We start from the raw sequence: 27,193 nt of genomic DNA, 5'->3' as shown, positions 1-27,193 counted from the left end.
TCGGGTTTCCTCGGGCCCTGTCAGACTCTATCGAGCCCTGTCAGGCTCCGTCGGGCTCTTTCAAGTTTGCTCAGGCCCTGTCAGGCTCCGTCGGGCCCTGTCAGGCTTTGTCAGGTCCTGTCAGGTTTGCTCGGGCCCTGTCGGGCCTTGTCGGGCCCTGTCGGGTTTGCTTGGGCTCTGTCGGGCTCCAGCGTGCCCTGTCGAGTTTGCCCGGGCCCTGTCAGGCTCCATCAGGCCCTGTCGGGTTTGCTCAGGCCATATCGGGCTCCGTCGGGCCCTTTCGGGTTTGCTCGGGCCCTGTCGGGCTCCGTCGGGCCCTGTCGGATTTGCTCAGGCCCTGTCGGGCTCCTTCGGGCCCTGTCAGGTTTCCTCTGGCCCTGTCAGGCTCTGTTGGGCCCTGTCGGTTTGCTCGGGCCCTGTCGGGTTTTCTGAAGGCCTGTCAGGCTTCGTCGGACCCTGTCAAGTGTGCTCGGGCCCTGTCGGGCTCCGTCGAGCCCTGTCAGGTTTTCTCGGGCCTTGTCAGGCTCCGTCGGGCCCTGTCGGGTTTGCTCGGGCCCTGTCGGGTTTGTTCAGGCCCTGTCGGGTTCCGTCGGGCCCTGTCGGGTTTCCTCGGGCCCTGTCGGACTCCACTGAGCCCTGTCAGGCTTTGTCGGGCTCTTTCGGTTTTGCTCGGGCCCTGCCGGGCTCCGTCGGGCCCTGTCAGGCTTTGTCAGGACGTGTCAGGTTTGCTCGGGCCCTGTCGGGCCTTGTCGGGCCCTGTCGGGTTTGCTCGGGCTCTGTCGGGCTCCAGCGTGCCCTGTCGGGTTTGCCCGGCCCCTGTCAGGCTCCGTCAGGCCCTGTCGGGTTTGCTCGGGCCCTATCGGGCTCAATCAGGCCCTGTCGGGTTTCCTCGGGCCCTGTCTGGCTCCATCGAGCCCTGTCAGGCTCTGTCGGGCCCTTTCGGGTTTGCTCGGGCCCTGTCGGGCTCCGTCGGGCCCTGTCGGGTTTGATCGGGCCCTGTAGGGCTCCGTCGGGCCCTGTCTGGTTTCCTCGGGCTCTGTTGGGCTTCGTCAAGCCCTGTCAGGTTTGCTCGGGCCATGTCGGGTTTGCTGAAGCCCTGTCAGGCTTCGTCGGACCCTGTCGGGTTTGCTCGAGCCCTGTCGGGCTCCATCGGGCCCTGTCGGGTTTGCTCGGGCCCTATCGGGCTCCGTCGGGCCCTGTCGGGTTTCCTCGGGCCCTGTCGGGCTCCATCGAGCCCTGTCAGGCTTCGTCGGGCCCTTTCGGGTTTGCTCGGGCCCTGTTGCGCTCCGTCAGGCCCTGTCGGGTTTCCTCGGGCCCTGTCGGGCTCCATCGAGCCCTGTCAGGTTTGCTCGGGCCCTGTCGGGTTTGCTCGGGCCCTGTCGGGCTCCATCGGACCCTATCAGGCTTTGGCGGGTCCTGTCGGGTTTGCTCAGGCCCTGTCGGGCATTGTCAGCCCCTGTCAGGTTTGCTCGCGCCCTGTCGGGCTCCGTCGGGCCCTGTCAGATTCGCTCGGGCCCTGTCGGGTTTGCTCGGGCCCTGTCAGGCTCTGTCAGGCCCTGTCGGGTTTGCTCGTGCCCTGTCGGGCTCCGTCGGGCCCTGTCAGGTTTTCTTAGGCCCTGTCGGGATCCGTTGGGCCTTGTCGGGTTTGCTCGGGCCCTGTCGGGCTCCTTCGTGCCCTGTCAGGTTTGCTCGGGCCCTGTCGGGTTTGCTCGGGCCCTGTCAGGCTCCGTCAGGCCCTGTCGGGTTTCCTCGGGCCCTGTCGGGCTCCATCGAGCCCTGTCAGGCTTTGTCGAACCCTGTCGGGTTTGCTCGGGCCCTGTCGGGTTTGCTCGGGTCCTGTCGGGCTCTGTCGGGCCCTGTCGGGTTTGCTCGGGCCCTGTCAGGCTCCGTCGGGCCCTGTCGGATTCCCTCGGGCCCTCTCGGGTTCCGTCGGGCCCTCTCGGGTTCCGTCGGGCCCTGTCGGGTTTCCTCGGGCCCTGTCGGACTCTATCGAGCCCTGTCAGGCTCCGTCGGGCTCTTTCAAGTTTGCTCAGGCCCTGTCAGGCTCCGTCGGGCCCTGTCAGGCTTTGTCAGGTCCTGTCAGGTTTGCTCGGGCCCTGTCGGGTTTGCTGAAGCCCTGTCAGGCTTCGTTGGACACTGTCGGGTTTGCTCGAGCCCTGTCGGGCTCTATCGGGCCCTGTCGGGTTTGCTCGGGCCTTATCGGGCTCCGTCGGGCCCTGTCGGGTTTCCTCGGGCCCTGTCGGGCTCCATCGAGCCCTGTCAGGCTTCGTCGGGCCCTTTCGGGTTTGCTCGGGCCCTGTCGGGCTCCGTCAGGCCCTGTCGGGTTTCCTCGAACCCTGTCGGGCTCCATCGAGCCCTGTCAGGCTTCGTCGGGCCCTTTCGGGTTTGCTCGGGCTCTGTCAGGCTCCGTCGGGCCCTGTCGGGTTTCCTCGGGCCCTGTCGGGCTCCATCAAGCCCTGTCAGGCTTTGTCGAACCCTGTCGGGTTTGCTCGGGCCCTGTCGGGTTTGCTCGGGCCCTGTCGGGCTCTTTCGGGCCCTGTCTGGATTCCTCGGGCCCTGTCGGGCTCCGTCGGGCCCTGTCAGATTTGCTCGGGCCCTGTCGGGTTTGCTGAAGCCCTGTCAGGCTTCGTCGGACCCTGTCGGGTTTGCTCGGGCCCTGTCAGGCTCCGTCGAACCCTGTCGGGTTTGCTCGGGCCCTGTCAGGCTCCGTCGCGCCCTGTCGGGTTTCCTCGGGCCCTGTCAGGCTCCATCGAGCCCTGTCAGGTTTGCTCGGGCCCTGTCGGGTTTGCTCGGGCCCTGTCGGGCTCCATCGGACTCTATCAGGCTTTGGCGGGTCCTGTCGGGTTTGCTCAGGCCCTGTCGGGCCTTGTCAGCCCCTGTCGGGTTTGCTCGCGCCCTGTCGGGCTCCGTCGGGCCCTGTCAGGTTCTCTCGGGCCCAGTCAGGTTTGCTCGGGCCCTGTCAGGCTCCGTCAGGCCCTATCGGGTTTGCTCGAGCCCTGTCGGGCTCCGTCAGGCCCTGTCAAATTTGCTCGGGCCCTGTCGGGCCTTGTCAGGCCCTGTCGGGTTTGCTCGGGACCTGTCGGGTTTGCCCGCGTCCTGTCGGGCTCCGTCGGGCCCTGTCAGATTCGCTCGGGCCCTGTCGCGTTTGCTCGGGCCCTGTCAGGCTCTGTCAGGCCCTGTCGGGTTTGCTCGTGCCCTGTCGGGCTCCGTCGGGCCTGCTCGGGCCCTGTCGGGCTCCGTCGGGCCCTGTCAGGTTTTCTCAGGCCCTGTCGGGATCCGTTGGGCCTTGTCGGGTTTGCTCGGGCCCTGTCGGGCTCCGTCGGGCCCTGTCAGGTTTGCTCGGGCCCTGTCGGGTTTGCTCGGACCCTGTCAGGCTCCGTCGGGCCCTGTCGGGTTTCCTCGGGCCCTGTCGGGCTCCATCGAGCCCTGTCAGGCTTTGTCGAACCCTGTCGGGTTTGCTCGGGCCCTGTCGGGTTTGCTCGGGTCCTGTCGGGCTCTGTCGGGCCCTGTCAGGTTTGCTCGGGCCCTGTCAGGCTCCGTCGGGCCCTGTCGGATTCCCTCGGGCCCTCTCGGGTTCCGTCGGGCCCTCTCGGGTTCCGTCGGGCCCTGTCGGGTTTCCTCGGGCCCTGTCGGACTCTATCGAGCCCTGTCAGGCTCCGTCGGGCTCTTTCGGGTTTGCTCAGGCCCTGTTAGGCTCCGTCGGGCCCTGTCAGGCTTTGTCAGGTCCTGTCAGGTTTGCTCGGGCCCTGTCGGGCCTTGTCGGGCCCTGTCGGGTTTGCTCGGGCTCTGTCGGGCTCCAGCGTGCCCTGTCGGGTTTGCTCGGGCCCTGTCAGGCTCCGTTGGGCCCTGTCGGGTTTCCTCGGGCCCTGTCGGGCTCCATCGAGCCCTGTCAGGCTTTGTCGAACCCTGTCGGGTTTGCTCGGGCCCTGTCAGGTTTGCTCGGGTCCTGTCGGGCTCTGTCGGGCCCTGTCGGGTTTGCTCGGGCCCTGTCAGGCTCCGTCGGGCCCTGTCGGATTCCCTCGGGCCCTCTCGGGTTCCGTCGGGCCCTCTCGGGTTCCGTCGGGCCCTGTCGGGTTTCCTCGGGCCCTGTCGGACTCTATCGAGCCCTGTCAGGCTCCGTCGGGCTCTTTCGGGTTTGCTCAGGCCCTGTCAGGCTCCGTCGGGCCCTGTCAGAATTTGTCAGGTCCTGTCAGGTTTGCTCGGGCCCTCTCGGGCCTTGTCGGGCCCTGTCGGGTTTGCTCGGGCTCTGTCGGGCTCCAGCGTGCCCTGTCGGGTTTGCCCGGGCCCTGTCAGGCTCCATCAGGCCCTGTCGGGTTTGCTCGGGCCATATCGGGCTCCGTCGGGCCCTGTCGGGTTTCCTCGGGCTCTGTCGGGCTCCATCGAGCCCTGTCAGGCTCCGTCGGGCCCTTTCGGGTTTGCTCGGGCCCTGTCGGGCTCCTTTGGGCCCTGTCTGGTTTCCTCGGGCTCTGTCGGGCTCCATCGAACCCTGTCGGGTTTGCTCGGGCCATGTCGGGTTTGCTGAAGCCCTGTCAGGCTTCGTCGGACCCTGTCGGGTTTGCTCGAGCCCTGTCGGGCTCCATCGGGCCCTGTCGGGTTTGCTCGGGCCCTATCAGGCTCCGTCGGGCCCTGTCGGGTTTGCTCGGGCCCTGTCGGGCTCCATCGAGCCCTGTCAGGCTTCGTCGGGCCCTTTCGGGTTTGCTCGGGCCCTGTCGGGCTCCGTCAGGCCCTGTCGGGTTTGCTCGGCCCTATCGGGCTCCGTCGAGCCCTGTCGGGTTTGCTCGGGCTCTGTCAGGCTCCGTCGGGCCCTGTTGGGTTTCCTCAGGCCCTGTCGGGCTCCATCAAGCCCTGTCAGGCTTTGTCGAACCCTGTCGGGTTTGCTCGGGCCCTGTCGGGTTTGCTCGGGCCCTGTCGGGCTCCGTCGGGCCCTGTCTGGTTTCCTCGGGCTCTGTTGGGCTTCGTCGCGCCCTGTCGGGTTTGCTCGGGCCATGTCGGGTTTGCTGAAGCCCTGTCAGGCTTCGTCGGACCCTGTCGGGTTTGCTCGAGCCCTGTCGGGCTCCATCGGGCCCTGTCGGGTTTGCTCGGGCCCTATCGGGCTCCGTCGGGCCCTGTCGGGTTTCCTCGGGCCCTGTCGGGCTCCATCGAGCCCTGTCAGGCTTCGTCGGGCCCTTTCGGGTTTGCTCGGGCCCTGTCGGGCTCCGTCAGGCCCTGTCGGGTTTCCTCGGGCCCTGTCGGGCTCCATCGAGCCCTGTCAGGTTTGCTCGGGCCCTGTCGGGTTTGCTCGGGCCCTGTCGGGCTCCATCGGACCCTATCAGGCTTTGGCTGGTCCTGTCGGGTTTGCTCAGGCCCTGTCGGGCCTTGTCAGCCCCTGTCAGGTTTCCTCGGGCCCTGTCGGGCTCCGTCGGGCCCTGTCAGGTTCTCTCGGGCCCTGTCAGGTTTGCTCGGGCCCTGTCAGGCTCCGTCAGGCCCTATCGGGTTTGCTCGAGCCCTTTCGGGCTCCGTCAGGCCCTGTCAGGTTTGCTCAGGCCCTGTCGGGCCTTGTCAGGCCCTGTCAGGTTTGCTCGGGATTTGTCGGGTTTGCCCGCGTCCTGTCGGGCTCCGTCGGGCCCTGTCAGATTCGCTCGGGCCCTGTCGGGTTTGCTCGGGCCCTGTCAGGCTCCGTCAGGCCCTGTCGGGTTTGCTCGTGCCCTGTCGGGCTCCGTCGGGCCCTGTCAGGTTTGCTCAGGCCCTGTCGGGATCCGTTGGGCCTTGTCGGGTTTGCTCGGGCCCTGTCGGGCTCCTTCGTGCCCTGTCAGGTTTGCTCGGGCCCTGTCGGGTTTGCTCGGGCCCTGTCAGGCTCCGTCGGGCTCTGTCGCGTTTCCTCGGGCCCTGTCGGGCTCCATCGAGCTCTGTCAGGCTTTGTCGGGCCCTTTCGGGTTTCCTCGGGCCCTGTCGGGCTCCGTCGGGCCCTGTCGGATTTGCTCAGGCCCTGTCGGGTTTGCTCGAGCCCTGTCGGGCTCCATCGGGTCCTGTCGGGTTTGCTCGGGCCCTATCGGGCTCCGTCGGGCCCTGTCGGGTTTCCTCGGGCCCTGTCAGGCTCCGTTGGGCCCTGTCGGCTTGCTCGGGCCCTGTCGGGTTTTCTGAAGCCCTGTCAGGCTTCGTCGGACCCTGTCAAGTGTGCTCGGGCCCTGTCGGGCTCCGTCGAGCCCTGTCAGGTTTTCTCGGGCCTTGTCAGGCTCCTTCGGGCCCTGTCGGGTTTGATCGGGCCCTGTCGGGTTTGCTCAGGCCCTGTCGGATTCCGTCGGGCCCTGTTGGGTTTCCTCGGGCCCTGTCGGACTCCACTGAGCCCTGTCAGGCTCCGTCGGGCTCTTTCGGGTTTGCTCGGGCCCTGGCGGGCTCCGTCGGGCCCTGTCAGGCTTTTCAGGACGTGTCATGTTTGCTCGGGCCCTGTCGGGCCTTGTCGGGCCCTGTCGGGTTTGCTCGGGCTCTGTCGGGCTCCAGCGTGCCCTGTCGGGTTTGCCCGGGCCCTGTCAGGCTCCGTCAGGCCCTGTCGGGTTTGCTCGGGCCCTATCGGGTTCAATCAGGCCCTGTCGGGTTTCCTCGGTCCCTGTCTGGCTCCATCGAGCCCTGTCAGGCTCCGTCGGGCCCTTTCGGGTTTGCTCGGGCCCTGTCGGGCTCTGTCGGGCCCTGTCGGGTTTGCTCGGGCCCTGTCGGGCTCCGTCGGGCCCTGTCTGGTTTCCTCGGGCTCTGTCGGGCTCCGTCGGGCCCTGTCGGGTTTGCTCGGGCCATGTCGGGTTTGCTGAAGCCCTGTCAGGCTTCGTCGGACCCTGTCGGGTTTGCTCGAGCCCTGTCGGGCTCCATCGAGCCCTGTCGGGTTTGCTCGGGCCCTATCGGGCTCCGTTGGGCCCTGTCGGGTTTCCTCGGGCCCTGTCGGGCTCCATCGAGCCCTGTCAGGCTTCGTCGGGCCCTTTCGGGTTTGCTCGGGCCCTGTCGGGCTCCGTCAGGCCCTGTCGGGTTTGCTTGGGCCCTATCGGGCTCCGTCGAGCCCTGTCGGGTTTGCTCGGGCTCTGTCAGGCTCCGTCGGGCCCTGTCGGGTTTCCTCGGGCCCTGTCGGGCTCCATCAAGCCCTGTCAGGCTTTGTCGAACCCTGTCGGGTTTGCTCGGGCCCTGTCGGGTTTGCTCGGGCCCTGTCGGGCTCCTTCGTGCCCTGTCAGGTTTGCTCGGGCCCTGTCGGGTTTGCTCGGGCCCTGTCAGGCTCCGTCGGGCCCTGTCGGGTTTCCTAGGGCCCTGTCGGGCTCCATCGAGCCCTGTCAGGCTTTGTCGAACCCTGTCGGGTTTGCTCGGGCCCTGTCGGGTTTGCTCGGGTCCTGTTGGGCTCTGTCGGGCCCTGTCGGGTTTGCTCGGGCCCTGTCGGGCTCCTTCGTTCCCTGTCAGGCTCCGTCAGGCCCTGTCGGGTATGCTCGTGCCCTGTCGGGCTCCGTCGGGCCCTGTCAGGTTTGCTCGGGCCCTGTCAGGATCTGTCGGGCATGGAGACCCCCGCTTGTCCTCAGGGTCCATTGTGACATCTTGGGCACCTCCCATTGACCCCAGGACCCATTGTGACACCATGGGGACCCCCCCTTGTCACTGGGGACCCATTGTGACACCATGGAGACCCCCGCTTGTCCTCAGGGTCCATTGTGACATCTTGGGCACCTCCCATTGTCCCCAGGACCTATTGTGACATCCTGGGGACCCCCTTGCTCCCAGGGCCCATTATGGCACCATGAGGACATCACCTTTGTCCCCAGGAACCATTGTGACATCCCAGGACCCCGCTTTGTCCCCAGGGCCCATTGTAGCACCATGGGGACCCCCTTTGACCCCAGGGCCCATTGTGGCACCATGGCAACCCCTTTTGCCCCAGGGCCCATTGTGACATTCTAGGACCCCACTTTGTCCCCAGGGCCTATTGTGACACCATGGGGACCCCTCCTTGTCACTGGGGACCCATTATGACACCATGGGGACCCCCCCTTCTTCTCAGGACTCATTCTCACATCCTGGGCACCCCCCATTGTCCCCAGGGCCCATTGTGACATCCTGGGGACCCTCATTGTCCCCAGGGCCCATTGTGACATCCCAGAACCTCCTATTGTCCCCAGGGCCCATTGTGATATCCTGGGGACCCCCATTGTCCCCAGGGCCCATTGTGACATTCCAGGACCCCCCATTGTCCCCAGGGCCCATTGTGACATCCACTGCACCCCCTTGTCCCCAGGGCCCATTGTGACATTCAGGGGACTCTCTTTGTCCCCAGGGCCCATTGTGACATCCTGGGGACCCCCCCTTGTCACTGGGGCCCATTGTGACGTCCCAGGACCCCCCGTTGTCCCCAGGGTTCATTGTGACGTCTTAGGACCCCCCATTGTCCCCAGGGCCCATTGTGACATTCAGGGGACCCCTCTTTGTCCCCAGGGCCCATTCTGACATCCTGGGGACCCCCCCTTGTCACTGGGGCCCATTGTGACGTCCCAGGACCCCCCATTGTCCCCAGGACCCATTGTGACATCCTGGGGATCCCTCCTTGTCCTCAGGGCCCATTGTGACGTCTTAGGACCCCCCATTGTCCCCAGGGCCCATTGTGACATTCAGGGGACGCCTCTTTGAAACCCAGGGCACATTGTGACATCCTGGGGACCCCCCCTTGTCCCCAGAGCCCATTGTGACGTCCCAGGACCCCCCATTGTCCCCAGGGCCCATTGTGACATCCTGGGGATCCCTCCTTGTCCCCAGGGCCCATTGTGACGTCCCAGGACACCCCATTGTCCCCAGGGCCTATTGTGATATTCAGGGGGCCCCTTTGTCACTGGGGCCCATTGTGACATCCCAGGACCCCACATTGTCCCCAGGACCTATTGTGACATCCTGGGGACCCCACTTGTCCCCAGGACCCATTGTGACACTATGGGGACCCCCCCTTGTTCCCAGGGCCCATTGTGACATCCTGGGTACCACCCTTGTCCGCAGGGCTCATTGTGACGTCCCAGGACCCCCCATTGTCCTCAGGGCCCATTGTGACATCCTGGGGATCCCTCCTTGTCCGCAGGGCCCATTGTGACGTCCCAGGACCCCCCATTGTCCCCAGGGCCCATTGTGACATCCTCGGCACCCCCTTGTCCCCAGGGCCCATTGTGACATTCAGGGGACCCCCTTTGTTCCCAGGGCCCATTGTGACATCCTGGGGACCCCCTCTTGTCACTGGGGCCCATTGTGACGTCCCAGTACCCCACATTGTCCCCAGGGCCCATTCTGACATTCAGGGGACCCCTCTTTGTCCCCAGGGCCCATTGTGAAGTCAAAGGACCCCCCATTGTCCCCAGGGCCCATTGTGACATCCTGGGGATCCCTCCTTGTCCCCACGGCCCATTGTGACATCCTGGGGACCCTCCTTGTCCCCAGAGCCCATTGTGACATCCAAGGGACCCCCTTTGTCTCCAGGGCCCATTGTGGCACCATGGGGACCCCCTTTGACACTGGGGCCCATTGTGACACCGTCGACACCCCACTTTGTCCCCAGGGCCCATTGTGACATCCTGGGGACCCCCTCTTGTCCCCAGGGCCCATTGTGATGTCCCAGGACCCTCCATTGTCCCCAGGGCCCATTGTGACATCCTGGGGATCCCTCCTTGTCCCCAGGGCCCATTCTGACGTCCCAGGACCCCCCATTGTCCCCAGGACCCATTGTGACATTCAGAGGACCCCCTTTGTCACTGGGGCCCATTGTGACATCCCAGGACCCCACATTGTCCCCAGGGCCCATTGTGACATCCTGGGGACCCCACTTGTCCCCAGGACCCATTGTGACACTATGGGGAACCCCCTTGTCCCCAGGGCCCATTGTGACGTCCTGGGTACCACCCTTGTCCGCAGGGCTCATTGTGACGTCCCAGGACCCCCCATTGTCCCCAGGGCCCATTGTGACATCCTGGGGATCCCTCCTTGTCCGCAGGGCCCATTGTGACGTCCTAGGACCCCCCATTGTCCCCAGGGCCCATTGTGACATCCTCGGCAGCCCCTTGTCCCCAGGGCCCATTGTGACATTCAGGGGACCCCTGTTTGTCCCCAGGGCCCATTGTGACATTCTGGGGATCCCCTCTTGTCACTGGGGCCCATTGTGACGTCCCAGGACCCCACTTTGTCCCCAGGGCCTATTGTGACACCATGGGGACCCCTCCTTGTCACTGGGGACCCATTGTGACACCATGGGGACCCCCCCTTGTCCTCAGGACTCATTCTCACATCCTGGACACCCCCCATTGTCCCCAGGGCCCATTGTGACATCCACTGCACCCCCTTGTCCCCAGGGCCCATTGTGACATTCAGGGGACCCCTCTTTGTCCCCAGGGCCCATTGTGACATCCTGGGGACCCCCCCTTGTCCCCAGGGCCCATTGAGACGTCCCAGGACCCCCCACTGTCCCCAGGGCCCATTGTGACATTCAGGGGACCCCCTTTGTCTCCAGGGCCCATTCTGATACCGTGGGGACCCCCTTTGTCCCCAGGGCCCATTGTGACATTCAGGGGACGCTCTTTGTCCACAGGGCCCATTGTGACATCCTGGGGACCCTCCTTGTCCCCAGAGCCCATTGTGACATCCAGGGGACCCCCTTTGTCCCCAGGGCCCATTGTGGCACCATGAGGACCCTCTTTGTCACTGGGGCCCATTGTGACATCCCAGGACCCCCCTTTGTCCCCAGGGCCCATTGTGACATCCTGGGGACCCTCCTTGTCCCCAGAGCCCATTGTGACATCCCAGGACCCCACTTTGTCCCCAGGGCTTATTGTGACACCATGGGGATCTCCCTTGTCCCCAGGGCCCATTGTGACATCCCAGGACCCCACTTTGTCCCCAGGGCTTATTGTGACACCATGGGGATCTCCCTTGTCCCCAGGGCCCATTGTGACATCCCATGACCCCCCTTTGTCCCCAGTGCTATTGTGAAATCCTGGGGACCCCTTTTGTCCCCAGGGCCCATTGTGACACCGTGGGGAACCCCTTTGTCACTGGGGGCCATTGTGACATTCCAGGATTCCACTTTGTCCCCAGGGCTCGTTCTGACACCTTGGGCACTCCCATTGTCCCCAGGGCCCATTGTGACATCCTGGGGATCCCCATTGTCCCCAGGGTCCATTGTGACATCCTGGGCAACCCCATTGTCCCCACGGCCCATTGTGACATCTAGGGGACCCCCTTGTCCCCAGGACCCATCGTGGCACCGTGGGGCCCTCCTTGTCACTTGGGCCCATTGTGACACCATGGGGACGCCCCCTTTGTCCCCAGGGCCCATTTTGACATTCAGGGGACCCACCATTGTCCCCAGGGCCCATTGTGACATCCTGGGCAACCCCAATGTCCCCAGGGCCCATTGTGACATCTGGGGGACCCCCTTGTCCCCAGGACCCATCGTGGCACCGTGGGTGCCCTCATTGTCACTTGGGCCCATTGTGACACCATGGGGACGCCCCCTTTGTCCCCAGTGCCCATTGTGACATCCTGCGGACCCCCACTTTGTCCCCAGGGCCCATTTTGACATTCAGGGCACCCACCATTGTCCCCAGGGCCCATTGTGACCTTCAAGGGACCCCCATTGTTCCCAGGGCCCATTGTGACGTCCTGGGGACCCCCTCTGTTCCCAGGGCTCATTGTGACTTTCAGGGGACCCCCCCCTTGTCCCCAGGGCTGATTGTGACGTCCTAGGGCCCCTCTGTGTCCCCAGGGCCCATTGTGACACTTTAGAGACCCCTCTTTGTCCCCAGGGCCCATTGTGACATCCTGGGGACCCCTCTTTGTCCTAAGGACCCATTGTGACGTCCCAGGACCCTGCATTGTTCCCAGAGCCCATTGTGACATCCTGGAGACACCCTTTGTCCCCAGGACCCATTGTGACGTCCCAGGACCCCCCATTGTCCCCAGGGTTCATTCTTACATCCTGGGGACCCCCTTGTCCCCAGGACCCATCGTGACACCATGGGGACCCTCCTTGTCACTGGGGACCCATTGTGACACCATGGAGACCCCTCCTTGTCCTCAGGGCCCATTGTGACATTCTGGGCATCCCCCTTTGTCACCCGGGACCATAGTAACACCGTGGGGACCCCCTTTGTCCCTAGGGCCTATTGTTACGTCCCAGGACCCCCCATTGTTCCCAGGGCCCATTGTGACACCTTGGGGACCCCCTTGTCACTGGGGACCCATTGTGACACCATGGGGACCACCCCTTGTCCACAGGGCCTATTGTGAACATCCTGGGGAACCTCCATTGTCCCCAGAGCCCATTGTGAGTTCCTGGGGACCCCCTTGTCCCCAGGTCCCATTGTGACATCCTGGGGAGTCTCTTTGTCCCCAGGGCCCATTGTGACATCCTGGGGACCTCCTTGTCCGCAGGACCCATCCTGGCACCGTGGGGACCTCCCTTGTCACTGGGGACCCTTTGTGACACCACGGGGACCTCCCTTTGTCCTCAGGGCCCATTGAGACATCCTGGGGACCCCCATTTGTCACTGGGGACCCGTTGTGACATCCCAGGAACCCCATTGTCCCAAGGGCCCATTGTGACATCCTAGGGACCTCCCTTTGTCCCCAGGGATCATTGTGGCACCACGGGGACCCCCTTTGTCACTGTGTCACATTGTGATATCCAAGAACCCCACTTTGTCGCCAAGGCCCATTTTGACATCCTGGGGACCCCCTTTCTCCCCAGGGCCCATTGTGACATTCAGGGGACCCCCCCCCTTGTCCCCAGGGCCCATTGTGACTTCCCAGGACCCCCCATTGTCCCTAGAGCCCATTGTGACATCCTGGGGATCCCTCCTTGTCCCCAGGGCCCATTGTGACATCCTGGGGATCCCTCCGTGTCCCCAGGGCCCATTCTGACGTCCCAGGATCCCCCATTGTCCCCAGGGCCCATTGTGACATTCAGGGGACCCCCTTTGTCACTGGGGCCCATTGTGACATCCCAGGACCCCACATTGTCCCCAGGGCCCATTGTGACATTCAGGGGTCCCCCCCTTGTCCCCAGGACCCATTGTGATGTCCCAGGACCCCTCATTGTCCCCACGGCCCATTGTGACATCCTGGGTACCCCCCTTTGTCACTGGGGCTCATTGAGACATCGTGGGGACCAACTTTGTCCCCAGGGCCCATTGTGACGTCCCAGGACCTCCCGTTGTCCCCAGTGTCCATTGTGACATCCGAGGAGCCCACTTTGTCCCCAGGACCCATTTTGATATTGAGGGGAACCACGTTTGTCCCCAGGGCCCATTGTGACACCATGGGGACCCCCCCTTGTCACTGGGGACCCATTGTGACACCATGGAGACCCCTGCTTGTCCTCAGGGTCCACTGTGACATCTTGGGCACCTCCCATTGTCCCCAGGACCCATTGTGACATCCTGGGGACCCCCTTGCTCCCAGGGCCCATTGTGGCACCATGGGGACATCCCCTTTGTCCCCAGGGCCCATTGTGACATTCCAGGACCCCCCATTGTCCCCAGGGCCCATTGTGACATCCACTGCACCCCCTTGTCCCCAGGGCCCATTGTGACATTCAGGGGACCCCTCTTTGTCCCCAGGGCCCATTCTGACATCCTGGGGACCCCCCCTTGTCACTGGGGCCCATTGTGACGTCCCAGGACCCCCCATTGTCCCCAGGACCCATTGTGACATCCTGGGGACCCCAGTTGTCCCCAGGACCCATTGTGACACTATGGGGAACCCCCTTGTCCCCAGGGCCCATTGTGACGTCCTGGGGATCCCTCCTTGTCCGCAGGGCCCATTGTGACGTCCTAGGACCCCCCATTGTCCCCAGGGCCCATTGTGACATCCTCGGCAGCCCCTTGTCCCCAGGGCCCATTGTGACATTCAGGGGACCCCTGTTTGTCCCCAGGGCCCATTGTGACATTCTGGGGACCCCCTCTTGTCACTGGGGCCCATTGTGACGTCCCAGGACCCCACTTTGTCCCCAGGGCCTATTGTGACACCATGGGGACCCCTCCTTGTCACTGGGGACCCATTGTGACACCATGGGGACCCCCCCTTGTCCTCAGGACTCATTCTCACATCCTGGACACCCCCCATTGTCCCCAGGGCCCATTGTGACATCCACTGCACCCCCTTGTCCCCAGGGCCCATTGTGACATTCAGGGCACCCCTCTTTGTCCCCAGGGCCCATTGTGACATCCTGGGGACCCCCCCTTGTCCCCAGGGCCCATTGAGACGTCCCAGGACCCCCCACTGTCCCCAGGGCCCATTGTGACATTCAGCGGACCCCCTTTGTCCCCAGGGCCCATTCTGATACCGTGGGGACCCCCTTTGTCCCCAGAGCCCATTGTGACATTCAGGGGACGCTCTTTGTCCACAGGGCCCATTGTGACATCCTGGGGACCCTCCTTGTCCCCAGAGCCCATTGTGACATCCAGGGGACCCCCTTTGTCCCCAGGGCCCATTGTGGCACCATGAGGACCCTCTTTGTCACTGGGGCCCATTGTGACATCCCAGGACCCCCCTTTGTCCCCAGGGCCCATTGTGACATCCTGGGGACCCTCCTTGTCCCCAGAGCCCATTGTGACATCCCAGGACCCCACTTTGTCCCCAGGGCTTATTGTGACACCATGGGGATCTCCCTTGTCCCCAGGGCCCATTGTGACATCCCATGACCCCCCTTTGTCCCCAGTGCTATTGTGAAATCCTGGGGACCCCTTTTGTCCCCAGGGCCCATTGTGACACCGTGGGGAACCCCTTTGTCACTGGGGGCCATTGTGACATTCCAGGATTTCACTTTGTCCCCAGGGCTCGTTCTGACACCTTGGGGACTCCCATTGTCCCCAGGGCCCATTGTGACATCCTGGGCAACCCCATTGTCCCCAGGGCCCATTGTGACATCCTGGGGACCCCCATTGTCCCCAAGGCCCATTGTGACATTCCAGGACCCCCCATTGTCCCCAGGGCCCATTGTGACATCCACTGCACCCCCTTGTCCCCAGGGCCCATTGTGACATTCAGGGGACCCCTCTTTGTCCCCAGGGCCCATTGTGACATCCTGGGGACCCCCGTTGTCACTGGGGCCCATTGTGACGTCCCAGGACCCCCCATTGTCCCCAGGGCCCATTGTGACATCCTGGGGATCCCTCCTTGTCCCCAGGGCCCATTGTGACGTCTTAGGACCCCCCATTGTCCCCAGGGCCCATTGCGACATTCAGGGGACGCCTCTTTGTACCCAGGGCACATTGCGACATCCTGGGGACCCCCCTTGTCCCCAGGGCCCATTGTGACATCCTGGGGATCCCTCCTTGTCCCCAGGGCCTATTGTGATGTCCCAGGACCCCCCATTGTCCTCCGGACCCATTGTAACATTCAGGGAACCCCTTTGTCACTGGGGCCCATTGTGACATCCCAGGACCGCCCATTGTCCCCAGGGCCCATTGTGACATCCTGGGGACCCCATTTTCCCCAGGACCCATTGTGACCCTATGGGGACCCCGCCTTGTTCCCAGGGCCCATTGTGACACCGTGGGTACCACCCTTGACCACAGGGCTCATTGTGACATCGCAGGACCCCCCTTTGTCCCCAGAGCCCATTGTGACATACAGGGGACCCCCTTTGTCCCCAGGGCCCATTGTGACATCGCAGGACCCACCCTGGTCCCCAGGGCCCATTGTGACATCCTGGGCACCCCTTTTGTCCCCACGGCCCATTGTGGCACCATGGGGACCCCCTTTGTCACTGGGGCCCATTGTGACATCCCAGGACCCCACTTTGTCCCCAGGGCTGATTGTGACGTCCCAGGGCCCCTCTGTGTCCCCAGGGCCCATTGTGACACTTTAGGGACCCCTCTTTGTCCCCAGGGCCCATTGTGACATCCTGGAGACCCCCCCTTGTCCCCAGGGCCCATTGTGACGTCCCAGGACCCCCCTCTGTTCCCAGGGCTCATTGTGACTTTCAGGGGATCCCCCCTTGTCCCCAGGGCTGATTGTGACGTCCTAGGGCCCCTCTGTGTCCCCAAGGCCCATTGTGACGTCCCAGGACCCCCATTGTCCCCAGGGCCCATTGTGACATCCTCGGCACCCCCTTGTCCCCAGGGCCCATTGTGACATTCAGGGGACCCCTCTTTGTCCCCAGGGCCCATTGTGACATCCTGAGGACCCCCTCTTGTCCCCAGGGCCCATTGTGACGTCCCAGGACCCCCCATTGTCCCCAGGGCCCATTGTGACATCCTGGGGATCCCTCCTTGTCCCCAGGGCCCATTGTGACGTCTTAGGACCCCCATTGTCCCCAGGGCCCATTGTGACATTCAGGGCACCCCCTTGTCCCCAGGGCCCATTGTGACATTCCGGGGACGCCTCTTTGTACCCAGGGTCCATTGTGACTTCCTGGGCACCCCCCATTTTCCGCAGGACCCATTGTGACATCCGGGCCACCCCCTTGCTCCCAGGGTCCGTTGTGGCACCATGGGGACACCCCCTTTGTCCCCAGGACCCATTGTGACATCCCAGGACCCCCCTTTGTCCCCAGGGCCATTGTAGCACCATGGGGACCCCCTTTGACCCCAGGGCCCATTGTGGCACCATGGCAACCCCTTTTGTCCCCAGGGCCCATTGTGACATTCTTGGACCCCACTTTGTCCCCAGGGCCTATTGTGACACCATGGGGACCCCTCCTTGTCACTGGGGACCCATTGTGACACCATGGGGACCCCCCCTTGTCCTCAGGACTCATTCTCACATCCTGGAAACCCCCCATTGTCCCCAGGGCCCATTGTGACATCCACTGCACCCCCTTGTCCCCAGGGTCATTGTGACATTCAGGGGACCCCTCTTTGTCCCCAGGGCCCATTGTGACATCCTGGGGACCCCCCCTTGTCCCCAGGGCCCATTGAGACGTCCCAGGACCCCCCACTGTCCCCAGGGCCCATTGTGACATTCAGGGGACCCCCTTTGTCCCCAGGGCCCATTCTGATACCGTGGGGACCCCCTTTGTCCCCAGGGCCCATTGTGACATCCTGGGGACCCCCCCTTGTCACTGGGGCCCATTGTGACGTCCCAGGACCCCCCATTGTCCCCAGGGCCCATTGTGACATCCTGGGGATCCCTCCTTGTCCCCAGGGCCCATTGTGACGTCTTAGGACCCCCCATTGTCCCCAGGGCCCATTGTGACATTCAGGGCACCCCCTTGTCCCCAGGGCCCATTGTGACATTCCGGGGACGCCTCTTTGTACCCAGGGTCCATTGTGACTTCCTGGGCACCCCCCATTTTCCGCAGGACCCATTGTGACATCCTGGCCACGCCCTTGCTCCCAGGGCCCGTTGTGGCACCATGGGGACACCCCCTTTGTCCCCAGGACCCATTGTGACATTCTTGGACCCCACTTTGTCCCCAGGGCCTATTGTAACACCGTGGGGACACCTCCTTGTCACTGGGGACCCATTGTGACACCATGGGGACCCCCCCTTGTCCTCAGGACTCATTCTCACATCCTGGACACCCCCCATTGTCCCCAGGGCCCATTGAGACATCCACTGCACCCCCTTGTCCCCAGGGCCCATTGTGACATTCAGGGGACCCCTCTTTGTCCCAAGGGCCCATTGTGACATGCTGGGGACGCTCTTTGTCCCCAGGGCCCATTGTGACATCCAGGGGACCCCCTTTGTCCCCAGGGCCCATTGTGGCACCATGAGGACCCTCTTTGTCACTGGGCCCCATTGTGACATCCCAGGACCCCCCTTTGTCCCCAGGGCCCATTGTGACATCCCAGGACCCCCCTTTGTCCCCAGTGCTATTGTGAAATCCTGGGGACCCCTTATGTCCCTAGGGCCCATTGTGACACCATGGGGAACCCCTTTGTCACTGGGGGCCATTGTGACATTCCAGGATTCCACTTTGTCCCCAGGGCTCGTTCTGACACCTTGGGGACTCCCATTGTCCCCAGGGCCCATTGTGACATCTTGGGGACCCCCATTGTCCCCAGGGCCCATTGTGACATTCCAGGACCCCCCATTGTCCCCAGGGCCCATTGTGACATCCACTGCACCCCCTTGTCCCCAGGGCCCATTGTGACATTCAGGGGACCCCTCTTTGTCCCCAGGGCCCATTGTGACATCCTGGGGACCCCCCCTTGTCACTGGGGCCCATTGTGACGTCCCAGGACCCCCCATTGTCCCCAGGGCCCATTGTGACATCCTGGGGATCCCTCCTTGTCCCCAGGGCCCATTGTGACGTCTTAGGACCCCCATTGTCCCCAGGGCCCATTGTGACATTCAGGGCACCCCCTTGTCCCCAGGGCCCATTGTGACATTCCGGGGACGCCTCTTTGTACCCAGGGTCCATTGTGACTTCCTGGGCACCCCCCATTTTCCGCAGGACCCATTGTGACATCCGGGCCACCCCCTTGCTCCCAGGGTCCGTTGTGGCACCATGGGGACACCCCCTTTGTCCCCAGGACCCATTGTGACATCCCAGGACCCCCCTTTGTCCCCAGGGCCATTGTAGCACCATGGGGACCCCCTTTGACCCCAGGGCCCATTGTGGCACCATGGCAACCCCTTTTGTCCCCAGGGCCCATTGTGACATTCTTGGACCCCACTTTGTCCCCAGGGCCTATTGTGACACCATGGGGACCCCTCCTTGTCACTGGGGACCCATTGTGACACCATGGGGACCCCCCCTTGTCCTCAGGACTCATTCTCACATCCTGGACACCCCCCATTGTCCCCAGGGCCCATTGTGACATCCACTGCACCCCCTTGTCCCCAGGGTCATTGTGACATTCAGGGGACCCCTCTTTGTCCCCAGGGCCCATTGTGACATCCTGGGGACCCCCCCTTGTCCCCAGGGCCCATTGAGACGTCCCAGGACCCCCCACTGTCCCCAGGGCCCATTGTGACATTCAGGGGACCCCCTTTGTCCCCAGGGCCCATTCTGATACCGTGGGGACCCCCTTTGTCCCCAGGGCCCATTGTGACATCCTGGGGACCCCCCCTTGTCACTGGGGCCCATTGTGACGTCCCAGGACCCCCCATTGTCCCCAGGGCCCATTGTGACATCCTGGGGATCCCTCCTTGTCCCCAGGGCCCATTGTGACGTCTTAGGACCCCCCATTGTCCCCAGGGCCCATTGTGACATTCAGGGCACCCCCTTGTCCCCAGGGCCCATTGTGACATTCCGGGGACGCCTCTTTGTACCCAGGGTCCATTGTGACTTCCTGGGCACCCCCCATTTTCCGCAGGACCCATTGTGACATCCTGGCCACGCCCTTGCTCCCAGGGCCCGTTGTGGCACCATGGGGACACCCCCTTTGTCCCCAGGACCCATTGTGACATTCTTGGACCCCACTTTGTCCCCAGGGCCTATTGTAACACCGTGAGGACACCTCCTTGTCACTGGGGACCCATTGTGACACCATGGGGACCCCCCCTTGTCCTCAGGACTCATTCTCACATCCTGGACACCCCCCATTGTCCCCAGGGCCCATTGAGACATCCACTGCACCCCCTTGTCCCCAGGGCCCATTGTGACATTCAGGGGACCCCTCTTTGTCCCAAGGGCCCATTGTGACATGCTGGGGACGCTCTTTGTCCCCAGGGCCCATTGTGACATCCAGGGGACCCCCTTTGTCCCCAGGGCCCATTGTGGCACCATGAGGACCCTCTTTGTCACTGGGCCCCATTGTGACATCCCAGGACCCCCCTTTGTCCCCAGGGCCCATTGTGACATCCCAGGACCCCCCTTTGTCCCCAGTGCTATTGTGAAATCCTGGGGACCCCTTATGTCCCTAGGGCCCATTGTGACACCATGGGGAACCCCTTTGTCACTGGGGGCCATTGTGACATTCCAGGATTCCACTTTGTCCCCAGGGCTCGTTCTGACACCTTGGGGACTCCCATTGTCCCCAGGGCCCATTGTGACATCTTGGGGACCCCCATTGTCCCCAGGGCCCATTGTGACATTCCAGGACCCCCCATTGTCCCCAGGGCCCATTGTGACATCCACTGCACCCCCTTGTCCCCAGGGCCCATTGTGACATTCAGGGGACCCCTCTTTGTCCCCAGGGCCCATTGTGACATCCTGGGGACCCCCCCTTGTCACTGGGGCCCATTGTGACGTCCCAGGACCCCCCATTGTCCCCAGGGCCCATTGTGACATCCTGGGGATCCCTCCTTGTCCCCAGGGCCCATTGTGACGTCTTAGGACCCCCATTGTCCCCAGGGCCCATTGTGACATTCAGGGCACCCCCTTGTCCCCAGGGCCCATTGTGACATTCCGGGGACGCCTCTTTGTACCCAGGGTCCATTGTGACTTCCTGGGCACCCCCCATTTTCCGCAGGACCCATTGTGACATCCGGGCCACCCCCTTGCTCCCAGGGTCCGTTGTGGCACCATGGGGACACCCCCTTTGTCCCCAGGACCCATTGTGACATCCCAGGACCCCCCTTTGTCCCCAGGGCCATTGTAGCACCATGGGGACCCCCTTTGACCCCAGGGCCCATTGTGGCACCATGGCAACCCCTTTTGTCCCCAGGGCCCATTGTGACATTCTTGGACCCCACTTTGTCCCCAGGGCCTATTGTGACACCATGGGGACCCCTCCTTGTCACTGGGGACCCATTGTGACACCATGGGGACCCCCCCTTGTCCTCAGGACTCATTCTCACATCCTGGACACCCCCCATTGTCCCCAGGGCCCATTGTGACATCCACTGCACCCCCTTGTCCCCAGGGTCATTGTGACATTCAGGGGACCCCTCTTTGTCCCCAGGGCCCATTGTGACATCCTGGGGACCCCCCCTTGTCCCCAGGGCCCATTGAGACGTCCCAGGACCCCCCACTGTCCCCAGGGCCCATTGTGACATTCAGGGGACCCCCTTTGTCCCCAGGGCCCATTCTGATACCGTGGGGACCCCCTTTGTCCCCAGGGCCCATTGTGACATCCTGGGGACCCCCCCTTGTCACTGGGGCCCATTGTGACGTCCCAGGACCCCCCATTGTCCCCAGGGCCCATTGTGACATCCTGGGGATCCCTCCTTGTCCCCAGGGCCCATTGTGACGTCTTAGGAACCCCCATTGTCCCCAGGGCCCATTGTGACATTCAGGGCACCCCCTTGTCCCCAGGGCCCATTGTGACATTCCGGGGACGCCTCTTTGTACCCAGGGTCCATTGTGACTTCCTGGGCACCCCCCATTTTCCACAGGACCCATTGTGACATCCTGGCCACGCCCTTGCTCCCAGGGCCCGCTGTGGCACCATGGGGACACCCCCTTTGTCCCCATGACCCATTGTGACATTCTTGGACCCCCCTTTGTCCCCAGGGCCATTGTAGCACCATGGGGACCCCCTTTGACCCCAGGGCCCATTGTGGCACCATGGCAAGCCCTTTTGTCCCCAGGGCCCATTGTGACATTCTTGGACCCCACTTTGTCCCCAGGGCCTATTGTGACACCATGGGGACCCCTCCTTGTCACTGGGGACCCATTGTGACACCATGGGGACCCCCCCTTGTCCTCAGGACTCATTCTCACATCCTGGACACCCCCCATTGTCCCCAGGGCCCATTGTGACATCCAGGGGACCCCCTTTGTCCCCAGGGCCCATTGTGACATTCAGGGGACCCCTCTTTGTCCCCAGGGCCCATTGTGACATCCTGGGGACCCCCCCTTGTCCCCAGGGCCCATTGAGACGTCCCAGGACCCCCCACTGTCCCCAGGGCCCATTGTGATATTCAGGGGACCCCCTTTGTCCCCAGGGCCCATTCTGATACCGTGGGGACGCCCTTTGTCCCCAGGGCCCATTGTGACATCCTGGGGACCCTCCTTGTCCCCAGAGCCCATTGTGACATCCCAGGACCCCACTTTGTCCCCAGGGCTTATTGTGACACCATGGGGATCTCCCTTGTCCCCAGGGCCCATTGTGACATCCCATGACCCCCCTTTGTCCCCAGTGCTATTGTGAAATCCTGGGGACCCCTTTTGTCCCCAGGGCCCATTGTGACACCGTGGGGAACCCCTTTGTCACTGGGGGCCATTGTGACATTCCAGGATTTCACTTTGTCCCCAGGGCTCGTTCTGACACCTTGGGGACTCCCATTGTCCCCAGGGCCCATTGTGACATCCTGGGCAACCCCATTGTCCCCAGGGCCCATTGTGACATCCTGGAGACCCCCATTGTCCCCAAGGCCCATTGTGACATCCTGGGGACCCCCTCTTGTCACTGGGGCCCATTGTGACGTCCCAGGACCCCCCATTGTCCCCAGGGCCCATTGTGACATTCAGGGGACCCCTCTTTGTCCCCAGGGGCCCATTGTGACGTCTAACGACCCCCCATTGTCCCCAGGGCCCATTGTGACATCCTGAGGATCCCTCCTTGTCCTCAGGGCCCATTGTGACGTCCCAGGACCGCCCATTGTCCCCAGGGCCCATTGTGACATCCTGGGGATCCCTCCTTGTCCTCAGGGCCCATTGTGACGTCCCAGGACCGCCCATTGTCCCCAGGGCCCATTGTGACATCCTCTGCACCCCCATTGTCCCCAGGGCCCATTGTGACATCCTCGGCACCCGCTTGTCCCCAGGGCCCATTGTGACATTCAGGGGACCCCTCTTTGTCCCCAGGGCCCATTGTGACATCCTGGGGATCCCTCATTGTCCCCAGGGCCCATTGTGACGTCCCAGCACCCCCCATTGTCCCCAGGACCTATTGTGACATTCAGGGGAGCCCCTTTGTCACTGGGGCCCATTGTGACACCATGGAGACCCCCGCTTGTCCTCAGGGTCCATTGTGACATCCTGGGCACCCCCCATTTTCCCCAGGACCCATTGTGACATCCTGGCCACCCCCTTGCTCCCAGGGCCCGTTGTGGCACCATGGGGATACCCCCTTTGTCCCCAGGGCCCATTGTGACATCGCAGGACCCCCCTTTGTCCCCAGGGCCATTGTGAAATCCTGGGGACCCCTTTTGTCCCCAGGGCCCATTGTGGCACCATGGGGAACCCCTTTGTCACTGGGGGCCATTGTGACATTCCAGGATTCCACTTTGTCCCCAGGGCTCGTTCTGACACCTTGGGGACTCCCATTGTCCCCAGGGCCCATTGTGACATCCCAGGACCCCACTTTGTCCCCAGGGCTTATTGTGACATCTGGGGGACGCCCTTGTCCCCAGGACCCATCGTGGCACCGTGGGGACCCTCCTTGTCCCCAGGGCCCATTGTGACATCCTGCGGACCCCCCGTTGTCCCCAGGGCCCATTGTGACATTCAGGGGACCCACCATTGTCCTCAGGGCCCATTGTGACGTCCCAGGACCCCCCATTGTCCCCAGGGCCCATTGTGACATCCTCAGCACCCCCTTGTCCCCAGGGCCCATTGTGACATTCAGGGGACCCCTCTTTTTCCCCAGGGCCCATTGTGACATCCTGGGGACCCCCCTTGTCCCCAGGGCCCATTGTGACGTCCCAGAACCCGCCATTGTCCCCAGGGCCCATTGTGACATCCTGGGGATCCCTGCTTGTCCCCAGGGCCCATTGGGACGTCCCAGGACCCGCTATTGTCCCCAGGGCCCATTGTGACATCCTGGGGATCCCTCCTAGTCCCCAGGGCCCATTGGGACGTCCCAGGACCCCCATTGTCCCCAGGGCCCATTGTGACATTCAGGGGCCCCCGTTTGTCACTGGGGCCCATTGTGACATCCCAGGACCCCACTTGTCCCCAGGACCCATTGTGACACTATAGGGACCCCCCCTTGTGCCCAGTGACCATTGTGACACCGTGGGTACCACCCTTGTCCGCACGGCCCATTGTGACATCCTAGGGACACCCCCTTGTCTCCAGGGCCCATTGTGACATCCTGGGAATCCCTCCTTGTCCCCAGGGCCCATTTTGACATTCAGGGGACCCCCCATTGTCCCCAGGGCCCATTGTGACATTCAGGGGACCCCTCTTTGTCCCCAGGGCCCATTGTGACATCCTGGGGATCCCTCGTTGTCCCCAGGGCCCATTGTGACGTCCCAGGACCCCCCATTGTCCCCAGGACCTATTGTGACATTCAGGGGAGCCCCTTTGTCACTGGGGCCCATTGTGACACCATGGAGACCCCCGCTTGTCTTCAGGGTCCATTGTGACATCCTGGGCACCCCCCATTTTCCGCAGGACCCATTGTGACATCCTGGCCACCCCCTTGCTCCCAGGGCCCATTGTGGCACCCTGGGGACACCCCCTTTGTCCCCAGGACCCATTGTGACATCCCAGGACCCCCCTTTGTCCCCAGGGCCATTGTAGCACCATGGGGACCCCCTTTGACCCCAGGGCCCATTGTGGCACCATGGCAAGCCCTTTTGTCCCCAGGGCCCATTGTGACATTCTTGGACCCCACTTTGTCCCCAGGGCCTATTGTGACACCATGGGGACCCCTCCTTGTCACTGGGGACCCATTGTGACACCATGGGGACCCCCCCTTGTCCTCAGGACTCATTCTCACATCCTGGACACCCCCCATTGTCCCCAGGGCCCATTGTGACATCCACTGCACCCCCTTGTCACCAGGGCCCATTGTGACATTCAGGGGACCCCTCTTTGTCCCCAGGGCCCATTGTGACATCCTGGGGACCCCCCCTTGTCCCCAGGGCCCATTGAGACGTCCCAGGACCCCCCACTGTCCCCAGGGCCCATTGTGACATTCAGGGGACCCCCTTTGTCCCCAGGGCCCATTCTGATACCGTGGGGACGCCCTTTGTCCCCAGGGCCCATTGTGACATTCAGGGGACGCTCTTTGTCCACAGGGCCCATTGTGACATCCTGGGGACCCTCCTTGTCCCCAGAGCCCATTGTGACATCCAGGGGACCCCCTTTGTCCCCAGGGCCCATTGTGACATCCTGGGGACCCTCCTTGTCCCCAGAGCCCATTGTGACATCCCAGGACCCCACTTTGTCCCCAGGGCTTATTGTGACACCATGGGGATCTCCCTTGTCCCCAGGGCCCATTGTGACATCCCATGACCCCCCTTTGTCCCCAGTGCTATTGTGAAATCCTGGGGACCCCTTTTGTCCCCAGGGCCCATTGTGACACCGTGGGGAACCCCTTTGTCACTGGGGGCCATTGTGACATTCCAGGATTTCACTTTGTCCCCAGAGCTCGTTCTGACACCTTGGGGACTCCCATTGTCCCCAGGGCCCATTGTGACATCCTGGGCAACCCCATTGTCCCCAGGGCCCATTGTGACATCCTGGGGACCCCCATTGTCCCCAAGGCCCATTGTGACATTCCAGGACCCCCCATTGTCCCCAGGGCCCATTGTGACATCCACTGCACCCCCTTGTCCCCAGGGCCCATTGTGACATTCAGGGGACCCCTCTTTGTCCCCAGGGCCCATTGTGACATCCTGAGGACCCCCTCTTGTCCCCAGGGCCCATTGTGAAGTCCCAGGACCCCCCATTGTCCCCAGGGCCCATTGTGACATCCTGGGGACCCCCGTTGTCACTGGGGCCAATTGTGACGTCCCAGGACCCCCTATTGTCCCCAGGGCCCATTGTGACATCCTGGGGATCCCTCCTTGTCCCCAGGGCCCATTGTGACGTCTTAGGACCCCCCATTGTCCCCAGGGCCCATTGCGACATTCAGGGGACGCCTCTTTGTACCCAGGGCACATTGCGACATCCTGGGGACCCCCCTTGTCCCCAGGGCCCATTGTGACATCCTGGGGATCCCTCCTTGTCCCCAGGGCCTATTGTGACGTCCCAGGACCCCCCCTTGTCCGCCGGACCCATTGTAACATTCAGGGAACCCCTTTGTCACTGGGGCCCATTGTGACATCCCAGGACCGCCCATTGTCCCCAGGGCCCATTGTGACATCCTGGGGACCCCCCTTGTCCCCAGGGCCCATTGTGACGTCCCAGAACCCGCCATTGTCCCCAGGGCCCATTGTGATATCCTGGGGATCCCTGCTTGTCCCCAGGGCCCATTGGGACGTCCCAGGACCCGCTATTGTCCCCAGGGCCCATTGTGACATCCTGGGGATCCCTCCTAGTCCCCAGGGCCCATTGGGACGTCCCAGGACCCCCATTGTCCCCAGGGCCCATTGTGACATTCAGGGGCCCCCGTTTGTCACTGGGGCCCATTGTGACATCCCAGGACCCCACTTGTCCCCAGGACCCATTGTGACACTATAGGGACCCCCCCTTGTGCCCAGTGACCATTGTGACACCGTGGGTACCACCCTTGTCCGCACGGCCCATTGTGACATCCTAGGGACACCCCCTTGTCTCCAGGGCCCATTGTGACATCCTGGGAATCCCTCCTTGTCCCCAGGGCCCATTTTGACATTCAGGGGACCCCCCATTGTCCCCAGGGCCCATTGTGACATCCTGGGGACCCCATTTTCCCCAGGACCCATTGTGACCCTATGGGGACCCCGCCTTGTTCCCAGGGCCCATTGTGACACCGTGGGTACCACCCTTGACCACAGGGCTCATTGTGACATCGCAGGACCCCCCTTTGTCCCCAGAGCCCATTGTGACATACAGGGGACCCCCTTTGTCCCCAGGGCCCATTGTGACATCGCAGGACCCACCCTGGTCCCCAGGGCCCATTGTGACATCCTGGGCACCCCTTTTGTCCCCACGGCCCATTGTGGCACCATGGGGACCCCCTTTGTCACTGGGGCCCATTGTGACATCCCAGGACCCCACTTTGTCCCCAGGGCTGATTGTGACGTCCCAGGGCCCCTCTGTGTCCCCAGGGCCCATTGTGACACTTTAGGGACCCCTCTTTGTCCCCAGGGCCCATTGTGACATCCTGGAGACCCCCCCTTGTCCCCAGGGCCCATTGTGACGTCCCAGGACCCCCCTCTGTTCCCAGGGCTCATTGTGACTTTCAGGGGATCCCCCCTTGTCCCCAGGGCTGATTGTGACGTCCTAGGGCCCCTCTGTGTCCCCAAGGCCCATTGTGACGTCCCAGGACCCCCATTGTCCCCAGGGCCCATTGTGACATCCTCGGCACCCCCTTGTCCCCAGGGCCCATTGTGACATTCAGGGGACCCCTCTTTGTCCCCAGGGCCCATTGTGACATCCTGGGGACCCCCTCTTGTCCCCAGGGCCCATTGTGACGTCCCAGGACCCCCCATTGTCCCCAGGGCCCATTGTGACATCCTGGGGATCCCCCCTTGTCACCAGGGCCCATTGTGACATTCAGGGGACACC

Source organism: Patagioenas fasciata, chromosome 34, assembly GCF_037038585.1.
Source record: "Patagioenas fasciata isolate bPatFas1 chromosome 34, bPatFas1.hap1, whole genome shotgun sequence".
NCBI classification, from domain to species: Eukaryota; Metazoa; Chordata; class Aves; order Columbiformes; family Columbidae; genus Patagioenas; species Patagioenas fasciata.
The sequence above is the reverse complement of the archived record's forward strand: the minus strand, read 5'-3'. Positions refer to the sequence as shown.